General features: G+C 37.5%; 1 long non-coding RNA gene across 1 annotated transcript; it reads left to right on the top strand.

Annotated features, from left to right (window-relative positions):
* Nucleotides 1-662: 662 nt before the first annotated feature.
* LOC113628933 (uncharacterized) lies at nt 663-3,177 on the top strand. Its single transcript, XR_003436301.1, has 3 exons — nt 663-674; nt 2,221-2,224; nt 2,544-3,177. It is a non-coding gene; the product is annotated as an uncharacterized LOC113628933 (long non-coding RNA).
* The last annotated feature ends 7,589 nt before the right edge of the window (nt 3,178-10,766 follow it).

Here is a 10,766-nt window from a genome sequence, read left to right as displayed (position 1 = left end):
CAGGAGAGGCCACAACAGTGAGAGGCCCATGTACCACCAAAAAAAAAAAAAAAAAAAAAACAGAGAGAGAGAGAGAGATTGCAAACAAACAACCTAAATTTATACCTCAAGGAACTGAAAAAATAAGAACAAACTGAGCCCAAAGTTAGCATGTGGAAGTAAATAATGAAGATCAAATCAGAACTAAGTAAAATAAAGAAGAGAAAAACAATAGAAAATATCAAGAAAACTAAGAGTTGGTTTTTTAAAAAAGATAAGTAAAATTGACAAGTAGTCAGCTACACTTACAAAGAAAAAAAGAGAGAACTGAAGTATATGAAACTGTAAATGAAAGAAGAAACATCACAAATGATGCCACAGATTACAAAAGTACCTAAGAGACTAGTTTTAACAATTTAAAAATTCAACAACCTAGAAAAAAATAGATATTGCTAGAAACATACAAACTGCAAATACCAAATCATGAAGAAATAGAAAGTCTGTACAGATCAATAATGTGTAAAGAGACTGAATCAGTAATCAAAAAACGTCCCACAAAGAAAAGCCTAGGATCAGATAGCTCTCCCATGAATTCTACCAAATATTGATTTCAAGAGGAGAGAGCACTTCTCAACTTCCAAGGCCAACATTAACCTGACACCATAGCTATGTAGTGATACCACAGGAAGAGAAGAGTACAGATCAATATACATGATGAATATAGATGCAATGTATCTCAACAAAATATTAGCAAACCAGATTTAATACCACATTAAAAGGACTGTACACTATCTTCAAGTGAGATTCATCCCTGAGATGCAAGAAAGGTTTAACATACACAAATATATAAATGTAATACATCACATTAATTCAAAAAAAGGACAAAAATCATATGGTCATCTCAATAGATGCAGAAAAAGCATTCATCAAAATTCAACAAACTTTCGTGATAAAAGTGCTTAGCTGTTTGGGTATATAAGAAACATATATAAACATAATAAAAGCCATAAATGGTAAAGCCAGAGCTAACATACTCAGTGGTGAAAATATGAAACTTTGCCTCTAAGATCAGGAACAAGACAAGCATGGCCACTCTCACCACAACTATTCAACATAGTACTAGAAGTCCTAACCAAGCAGTGAAATAAGAAAAACAAATACAAGACATTCAAATTGAAACAGAAGTGAAAGTGTCTCTGTTTGCTGATGACATGATCTTGTATATAGAAAATCCTTGAAGGATCTACCAAAAAACTGTTAGAACTAATAAACAAGTAAACAAGAAATAATAAACAAGTAAAGTTGCATGATACAAAATCAATATACATAAATCAATTGTATTTCTAAACACTAACAACAGAATATCTGAAAAAAATGCAAAATAGCATTGAAAATAACAAAGTACTCAAGGATAAATTTAACCAAGAAGTGAAAGATCTCCACAATGAAAACAATAACACACTAATTTTTTAAAAATTGAAGGAGACATAAATAAATGGGAAGCTAAACTGAGTTCATGGATCGGAGGAATTGATATCCTTAAAATGTCCATACTACTCAAGGTCAATAGGTTCAAAATTTCAATGACATTTTACACAGAAATAGAAAACAACCCACAAAAACAGTCCTGAGAAAGAAGAACATAGGCTGGAGGTATCACACTGCCAATTTCAAACTACTATAAAGCTATAGCAATCAAAATAGTATGGTACTTTCATCAAAATGAACACGTAGACAAATGGAACAGAATCAACATCCCAGAAATAAACCCATACATATAAGGTCAACCTGTATTTGACAAGGGAGCCAGGAGTGCTTAATGGGAAAATCCTCCTCAATACAAGGTTTGGGCATAACAGGATATTCACATACCAGGAAATGAAATCACCTCCCTATCTTACACCAGTCACAAAAATTAACTTAAAACAGATTAAGGACTTAAACTTAAGACCTGAAATTGTAAAATTACTAGATGAAAACTTAGGGAAAATTTCCTTGACACCTGTCTTGTACATGACACCAAAAGCATAGCAACAAAAGCAAAAATCAATAAGTGGGGCTGCATCAAACTAAAAAGTTTCTAACAGCAAAAGAAACTATCAACAAAATGAAGTGGTAAACTACAGAATGGGAAAAAATATTTTCAAACTATATACCTGATAAAAGGTTAATATCCAAAATATATAAGGAGTTCATACAACTCAATAGCACACAAACAAAAAAAATCCAGTTAAGAAAGAGCAGAGTACTTGAATAAATATTTCTCCAAAGAAATGACCAACAAGTATATGAAAAGTGTTCAAAATCACTAATCATCAGGAAAATGCATATCAAAATCACAGTGAGATATCACCTCACATCTCTTAGAATGCCAACAATGAGACAAGAGATAAGTGTTAGCAAAGATGTGGAGAAAACATAGTCCTTATACACTCTTGGTGGGAATGTAAGTTGGTTCAGCCACTATGAGAAATAATATGGAGGTTTCTCAAAAAATTAAAAATAGAACTACCATAGGATGCAGCAATTCCACTTCTGGGAGAGAATATAGGAAACGAAAATAGGATATTGAAGAGATATATATGCACTTCCATGTTTATCGCAGCATTATTCACAATAGCCAAGATGTGGTAACAACCTAAGTGCCCATTCGTGGATGAATGGATAAAGAAAATATATATATATATATATATATATATATATATATATATATATATATATAGTAGTATTCAGCCAAGAGAAAAAAGGACACCCTGCTATTTGTAACAACATATTTGTGACAACATGGATGAATCTTGAGGACTTTATGCTGAGATAAGGCAGACAGAGAAAGACAAATACTGTATGATATCATTCAAATGTAGAATCTAAAAAAGCCAAACTCATAAAAACAGAGAGTAAAATGGTGGTTACCAGAAGATGGAAGTTGAGGTATAGGACAGATGTGGTTTAAAGGTACAAACTTGCAAGGAGCAATAATAAGTACTGGAGATCTAATGCACAGTATAGTGAATATAAACAATATTGCATTATAATCATCAAACTTGCTAAAAGACTAGAACTTAACCACTAAAGAAAAATGATAATTATGTGATATGATAGAGTTGCTAACTATTCTACCATGGCAATCATATTACAATATATAAATCAAATTAACAAAATTTAATTAACTTAAATCTACACAATGTGTTATGTCAAATATAGTTCAATTAAAATATTTAAATACATATATATATGTATAGCTGATTCACTTTGTTATAAAGCAGAAACTAACACACCATTGTAAAGAAATTATACTCTAATAAAGATGTTACAAAAAAACCATTTAAATAAATAAATAAACAGACTGACCTGTTACCCCCAGGTCATACCACATTGCAGGGAGTGGCAGGCAAGCTCAGGCTCAAGAAGTATGGAAAATTACAGATAAAGGAAGAACTGTGGCTCCCTTGGTGTTCCCTGTTGCCTAGCCTGCAGTGGCTCTTGTATGGTAAATAAAACACTCTCCTATCACTTCCCCAGAGGATAGCCCCAGTCTCTCTAGTCACACCAGCTCAGTCCCAAAATGGTGATTCTGATCCTTATTTATGCTTTTTACACCCCCAAGAAAGGCAGCTAAGGCTTAGAGAAGTACTTTTAAATTCCCATTTATTTTTACATCCTTGTTAAAATGCTTCTTTTCTGTGAAACCATTTTCTGGTCTCCCAGGCAAAAATAATAGCTCCCTCCTTTGTGTTTTTTTCTTGGTGGGGGTGGTATAGTTGTTTTACAATGCTATGTTAGTTTCTACTGTACAGTGAAGTGGAGTTCTCTGTGCTTTACAGCAGGTTCTCATTAGTTATCTATTTTATACATATTAGTGTATATATGTCAATCCCAATCTCCCAATTCATCCCACCCCTCCTTTCCCCACTTGGTGTCCATACGTTTGTTCTCTATGTCTGTGTCTCTATTTCTGCCCTGCTAACAGGTACATCTATACCATTTTAAAAGATTCCACATATATGCATTTATATAAGATATTTGTTTTTCTCTTTCTACTTACTTCAATCTATATGACAGTCTCTAGATCCATCCATGTCTCTACAAATGACCCAATTTCATTCCTTTTTATGGCTGAGTAATATTCCATTGTATATATATACCACATCTTCTTTATCCATTCCTCTGTCAATGGGCATTTACATTGTTTCCATGACCTGCCTATTGTAAATAGTGCTTCAATGAACACTGGGGTGCATCTATTTTTTTGAATTATGGCTTTCTCTGTGTATATGCCCAGTAGTGGGATTGCTGGGTCATATGGTAATCCTATTTTTGGTTTTTTAAGGAACCTCCATACTGTTCTCCATAGTCGCTGTATCAATTTACATTCCCACCAGCAGTGCAATAGGACTCCCTTTTCTCCACACGGTCTCCAACATTTATTGTTTGTAGATTTTTTGATGAAGGCCATTCTGATGACTGTGAGGTGATACCTCATTGTAGTTTTGATTTGCATTTCTCTAATATTTAGTGATGTTGAGTATCTTTTCATGTGCCTCTTGGCCACATTTGGAGAACTGTCTATTTAGGTTTTCCTCCCATTTTTGGATTGGGTTTTTTTTTTTAATTGAGCAACATGAGCTATTTGTATATTTTGGAGATCAATCCTTTGTCTGTTGACTCATTTGAAAATATTTTCTCCCATTCAGAGGGTTGTCTCTTCATCTTGTTTATGGTTTCCTTTGCTGTGCAAATGCTTTTAAGTTTAACTAGGTCCCATTTGTTTATTTTTGTTTTTATTTTCATTTCTCTAGGAAGTGTGTCAAAAAATGTCTTGCTGTGATTTATGTCAAAGAGTGTTTTTCCTGTTTTCTTCTAAGAGTTTTATAGTGTCCTGTCTTACATTTAGGTCTTTAATCCATTTTGAGTTTATTTCTGTGTATGGTGTTAGGGAGTGTTCTAATTTCATTCTTTTACACTTAGATGTTCAGTTTTTCCAGCACCATTTATTGAAGAGACTTTTCTCCATGGTATATTGTTGGTTCATTTTTCATAGATAGGTTAACCATAGGAACATGGGTTTAACTCTGGGGTTTCTATACTTTACTATCCTTCCACTGATCTATATTTCTCTTTTTGTGCCAGTACCATATTGTCTTGATTAGTGTAGCCTTGTAGTATAGTCTGAAGTCAGGGAGTCTGATTCCTCTATCTCCATTTTTCTTTCTCAAGATTGCTTTGGCTATTCGGGGTCTTTTGTGTCTCCATACAAATTTTAAGATTTTTTCTTCTAGTTCTGTGAAAAATGCAATAGGTAATTTGATAGGGATTGCATTGAATCTGTAGATTGCTTTGGGTAGTATAGTCATTTTCACAATATTGATTCTTCCAATCCAAGGACATGGTGTACCTCTCCATCTGTTTGTATCATCTTTAATTTCTTTCACCAGTGTCTTATAGTTTTCTGAGTACGGGTCTACCTCCTTAAGTAGGTTTATTCCTAGGTATTTTATTCTGTTTGTTGCAGTGGTGAATGTGATTATTTCCTTAATTTCTCTTTCTGATCTTTCATTGTTAGTGTATAGGAATGCAAGAGATTTCTGTGCATTAATTTTGTGTCCTGCAACTTTACCAAATTCATTGATGAGACCTAGTTGTTTTCTGGTGGCATCTTTGGGATTTCTATATACAGCATCATGTCATCTGCAAACAGTGACAGTTTTACTTCTTCTTTTCCAATTTAGATTTGTTTTATTTCTTTTTGTTCTTTGATTGCTATGGTTAGGTTTTCCAAAACTATGTTGAATAATAGTGGCAAGAGTGGGCATCCTTGTCTTTTTCCTGATCTTAGAGGAAATGCTTTCAGTTTTTCACCATTGAGAATAATGTTTGCTGTGGGTTTGTCATATGTGGCCTTTATTATATTGAGGTAGGTTCCCTTTATGCCCACTTACTGGAGAGTTTTTATCGTAAATGGGTGTTGAATTTTGTCAAAAGACTTTTCTGCTTCTAAACATAGAGATGATCATATGGCTTTTATTCTTCCATTTGTTAATATGGTGTATCACATTGATTGATTTTCATATATTGAAGAATCCTTGCATACCTGAGATAAATCCCACTTGATCATGGTGTATGATCCTTTTAATATGTTGTTGCATTCTGTTTGCTAGTATTTTGTTGAGGATTTGGGGGTCTATATTCGTCAGTGTTATTGGTCTGTAATTCTCTTTTTTTGTGTGTGTGATTTGATTGGTTTTGATGTCAGCGTGTCAGTGGCCTCATAGAATGAGTCTGGGAGTGCTCCTTCCTCTGCAATATTTTGGAAGAGTTTGAAGGATCAGTGTTAGCTCTTCTCTAAATGTTTGACAGAATTCACCTGTGAAGCCATCTGGTCCAGGACTTTAGCTTGTGGGAAGATATTTAATCACAGTTTCAATTTCATTACTTGTGATTTGTCTGTTCATATTTTCTATTTCTTCCTGGTTCAGTCTTGGAAGTTTATACCTTTCTAAGAATTTGTCCATTTCTTCCAGGTTGTCCATTTTATTGGCATATAGTTGCTCGTAGTTGTCTCTTACAATTGTTTATATTTCTGTGGTGTCCGTTGTAACTTCTCCTTTTTCATTTCTAATTTTATCGATTTGAGTCCTCTCCCTCTTTTTCTTGATGAGTCTGGCTAATGGTTGATCAATTTTTTTTATCTTCTCAAAGAACCAGCTTTTAGTTTTATTGATCTTTGCTATTGTTTTTTTGTTCTGTTTCATTTATTTCTGCTCTGATCTTTATGATTTATTTCCTTCTACTAACTTTGGGTTTTCTTTTGTTCTTCTCTCTCTAGCTCCTCTAGGTGTAAGGTTAGATTGTCTATTTGAGATTTTTCTTGTTTCTTGAGGTAGGATTGTATTGCTATAAACTTCCCTCTTAAAACAGCTTTTGCTGCACCCTGTAGGTTTGGGATCATCACGTTTTCATTGTCATTTGTCTCCAGGTATTTTTTGATTTCCTCTTTGATTTCTTCAGAGAACTCTTGGTTATCTAGTAGCATATTGTTTAGTCTCCATGTGTTTGTGGGTTTTACTAGTTTTCCCCTGTAATTGATTTCTAATCTCATATTGTTGTGGTCAGAAAAGATGCTTTGATATGATTTCAATTTTCTTAAATTCAGTGAGGCTTGTTTTGTGACCCAAAATGTGATCTATCCTGGAGAAATCTTCATGTGCACTTGAGAGGAAAGTGTATTCTATAAATATCAATTAAATCTATCTGGTCTGTTGTGTCACTTAAAGCTTGTGTTTCCTTATTAACTTTCTGTCTGGATGATCTGCCCATTGGTGTAAGTGAGGTGTTACAGTCCCCCACTATTACTGTGTTACTGTCAATTTCATCTTTTATAGCTGTTAGCATTTGCCTTATGTATGGAGGTACTCTGATATTGGGTGCATATATATTTATAATTGTTCTATCTTCTTGGATTGATCCCTTGATCATTATGTAGTGTCCTTCCTTGTCTCCTGTAACATTCTTTATTTTAAAGTCTATTTTATCTGATATGAGTATTGCTACTCCAGCTTTCTTTTGATTTCCATTTACATGGAATATGTTCTTCCATCCCCTCACTTTTAGTCTGTATGTGTACCTAGGTCTGAAGTGGGTCTCTTGTAGACAGCGTATATGTGTGTCTTGTTTTTGTATCCATTCAGCCAGTCTGTGTCTTTTGGTTGGAGCATTTAATCCATTCACATTTAAGGTAATTATTGGTATGTATGTTCCTATTATGATTTTCTTAATTGTTTTGGATTTGTTTTTGTAGGTCTTTTCTTTCTGTTGTGTCTCCTGCCTCAAGAAGTTCCTTTATCATTTGTTGTAAAGCTGGTTTGGTGGTGCTGAATTCTCTTAACTTTTTTGCTTGTCTGTAAAGCTTTTGATTTCCCCCTAGAAACTGAATGAGATCCTTGCTGGGTAGAGTAATCTTGGTTGTAGGTTTTTCCCTTTCATCATTTTAAATATATCCTGCTACTCCCTTTTGGCCTGCAGAATTTCTGCTGAAAAATCAGCTGATAATTTTTTTTTTTTTTATGGCTGTGTTGGGTCTTCGTTTCTGTGCGAGGGCCTTCTCCAGTTGCAGCCAGCAGGGGCCACTCTCCATCACGGTGCACGTGCCTCTCACTATCGTGGCCTCTCCTATTGCAGAATACAGGCTCCAGACGCACAGGCTCAGTAATTGTGGCTCATGGTCCCAGTTGCTCTGCGGCATGTGGGATCCCCCCAGACCAGGGCTCGAACCCGTGTCCCCCACATTGGCAGGCAGACTCTCAACCACTGCACCACCAGGGAAGCCCCTCAGCTGATAATTTTATAGGGATTCTCTTGTGTGTTATTTGTTGCTTTTCCCTTGCTGCTTTTAATATTTTTTCTTTGTATTTAATTTTTGATATTTTGATTAATGTGTCTTGGCATGTATCTCCTTGGGTTTATCACGTATGGGACTCTCTGTGTCTCCTGGACTTGATTGACTATTTCTTTTCCCATGTTAGGGAAGTTTTTGATTATAATCTCTTCAAATATTTTCTCAGACCCTTTCTCTTTTTCTTCCTCTTCTCGGACCCCTATAATTCGAATGTTGGTTTGTTTAATGTTGTCTCAGAAGTCTTTGACACTGTCCTCAATTCTTTTCATTCTTTTTTCTTTATTCTCCTCTGTAGCAATTATTTCCAATATTCTATCTTCCAGCTCACTTATCTGTTCTTCTGCCTCAGTTATTCTGCTATTGATTCCTTCTAGAATATTTTTAATTTCAGCTACTGTGTTGTCCATCACTGTTTGTTTGTTCTTTAGTTCTAACAGGTCCTTGTTAAAGTTTTCGTGTATTTTCTCCATTGTATTTCTGAGATTTTGGGTCATCTTTACTATCATTACTCTGAATTCTTTTTCAAGTAGACTGCCTGTTTCCCTCTTCATTTGTTTGGTCTTGTGGGTTTTTTACCTTGCTCCTTCATCTGCAGCATATTTCTGTCTTCTCATTTGGTTCACTTACTGTGTTTGGGGTCTCCTTTCTGCAGGCTGCAGAGTCATAATTACTGTTACTACTGGTGTCTGCCCCCAGGGGGTGTTGTTGGTCCAGGGCTTGTGTAGACTTTCTGGTGGGGAGGGACTAGTGCCTGCATTCTGATCGGTTGTGCTGGATCTTGTCCCTCTGATGGGCAAAGCCATATCCAGTGGTGTGTTTTGGGGTATCTGTGAACTTAGTATGACTTCAGGCAGCCTGTCTGCTAATGGGTTGTGTTGTGTTCCTGTCTTGCTAGTTGTTTGGTGTGAGGCATCCAGCACTGGAACTTGTTGGCCATAGGGTTGAGCCAGGTCTTGGTGTTGTGGAGGAGATCTTTAGGAGAGCTCTTGTTGATTAATATTCATTGGGTCTGTGAATTCTCTGGTGGTCCAACATTCTGGACTTGGCACTCCCACCTCAGAGTCTCAAGCCAGACACCTGGCCAGAGTACCAAGAACCTGCAAGGTGCATGGTGCAGAAGAAAAGGGAAAAATATGAAAGAAAGAAAATGAACAGACAGCAAAAACCCAAACAAATGGTGAAAGCAAAACCAAACAGACAAAAACACATACACACAAAAAAGAGAGAGAAAAAAAGAAGAAATCTGGGGGAGCTTCAAGATGGCAGAAGAGTAAGACGTGGAGATCTCCTTCCTCCTCAAAAATACATCAGAAATACATCTACATGTGGAACAACTCCTACAGAGCACCTACTGAAGGCTGGCAGAAGACCTCAGACCTCCCAAAAGGCAAGAAACTTCCCACGTACCTGGGTAGGGCAAAAGAAAAAAGAATAAACAGAGACAAAAGAATAGGGAGGGGACCTGCACCAGTGGGAGGGAGCTGTGAAGGAGGAAACGTTTCCACACACTAGGAAGCCCCTTTGTGGGCAGAGACTGCTGGTGGTGGAGGGGGGAAGCTTCAGAGCCGCAGAGGAGAGCACAGCCACAGGGTTGCAGAGGGCAAAGTGGAGAGATTCCCACACAGTGGATCAATGCCGAGCAGCACTCACCAGCCCGAGAGGATTGTCTGCTCACCCGCCAGGATGCGGGGGCTGAGAGCTGAGGCTTGGGCTTTGGAGGTCGGATCCCAGGGAGAGGACTGAGGTTAGCTGCGTGAACACAGCCTGAAGGGGGTTGGTGCACCACAGCTAGCTGGAAGGGAGGCAGGGAAAAGTCTGGAGCTGCCAAAGAGGCAAGAGACTTTTTCTTGCCTCATTGTTTCCTGGTGCGCAAGGAGAGGGGGTAAAGCGCGCCACTTAAAGGAATTCCAGAGATGGGCGCGAGCTGTGGCTATCAGTGCAGACCCCAGAGACGGACATGAGATGCTAAGCCTGCTGCTGCAGCCACCAAAAAGCCTGTGTGCAAGCACAGGTTACTATCAACACCTCCCCTCACAGAAGTCAGTGCAGCACGCCACTGCCAGGGTCCCGTGATCCAGGGACAACTTAACCGGGAGAACACACAGTGCGCCTCAGGTTGTTGTAATGTCACGCCAGCCTCTGCCACTGCAGGCTTGCCCTGCACTCCGTACCCCATCCTCCCCCTGCCCTGAGTGAGCCAGAACTCCCAAATCAGTTCCTCCTTTAACCCCTTCCTCTCTGAGCAAATAACAGACACCCTCAGGTGACCTACACACAGAGGCAGGTCCAAATCCAAAGCTGAATGCCAGGAGTTGTACGAACAAAGAGAAAGGGAAATCTCTCCCAGCAGCCTCAGGAGCAGTGGATTAAATCTCCACAATCAACTTGTTGT

The sequence above is a fragment of the Aethalodelphis obliquidens genome, unplaced genomic scaffold (assembly GCF_003676395.1).
Source record: "Aethalodelphis obliquidens isolate GAN/ISIS:26980383/991018 unplaced genomic scaffold, ASM367639v1 scaffold25, whole genome shotgun sequence".
NCBI lineage: Eukaryota > Metazoa > Chordata > Mammalia > Artiodactyla > Delphinidae > Aethalodelphis > Aethalodelphis obliquidens.
This window is presented reverse-complemented; position numbering and strand designations above follow the sequence as displayed.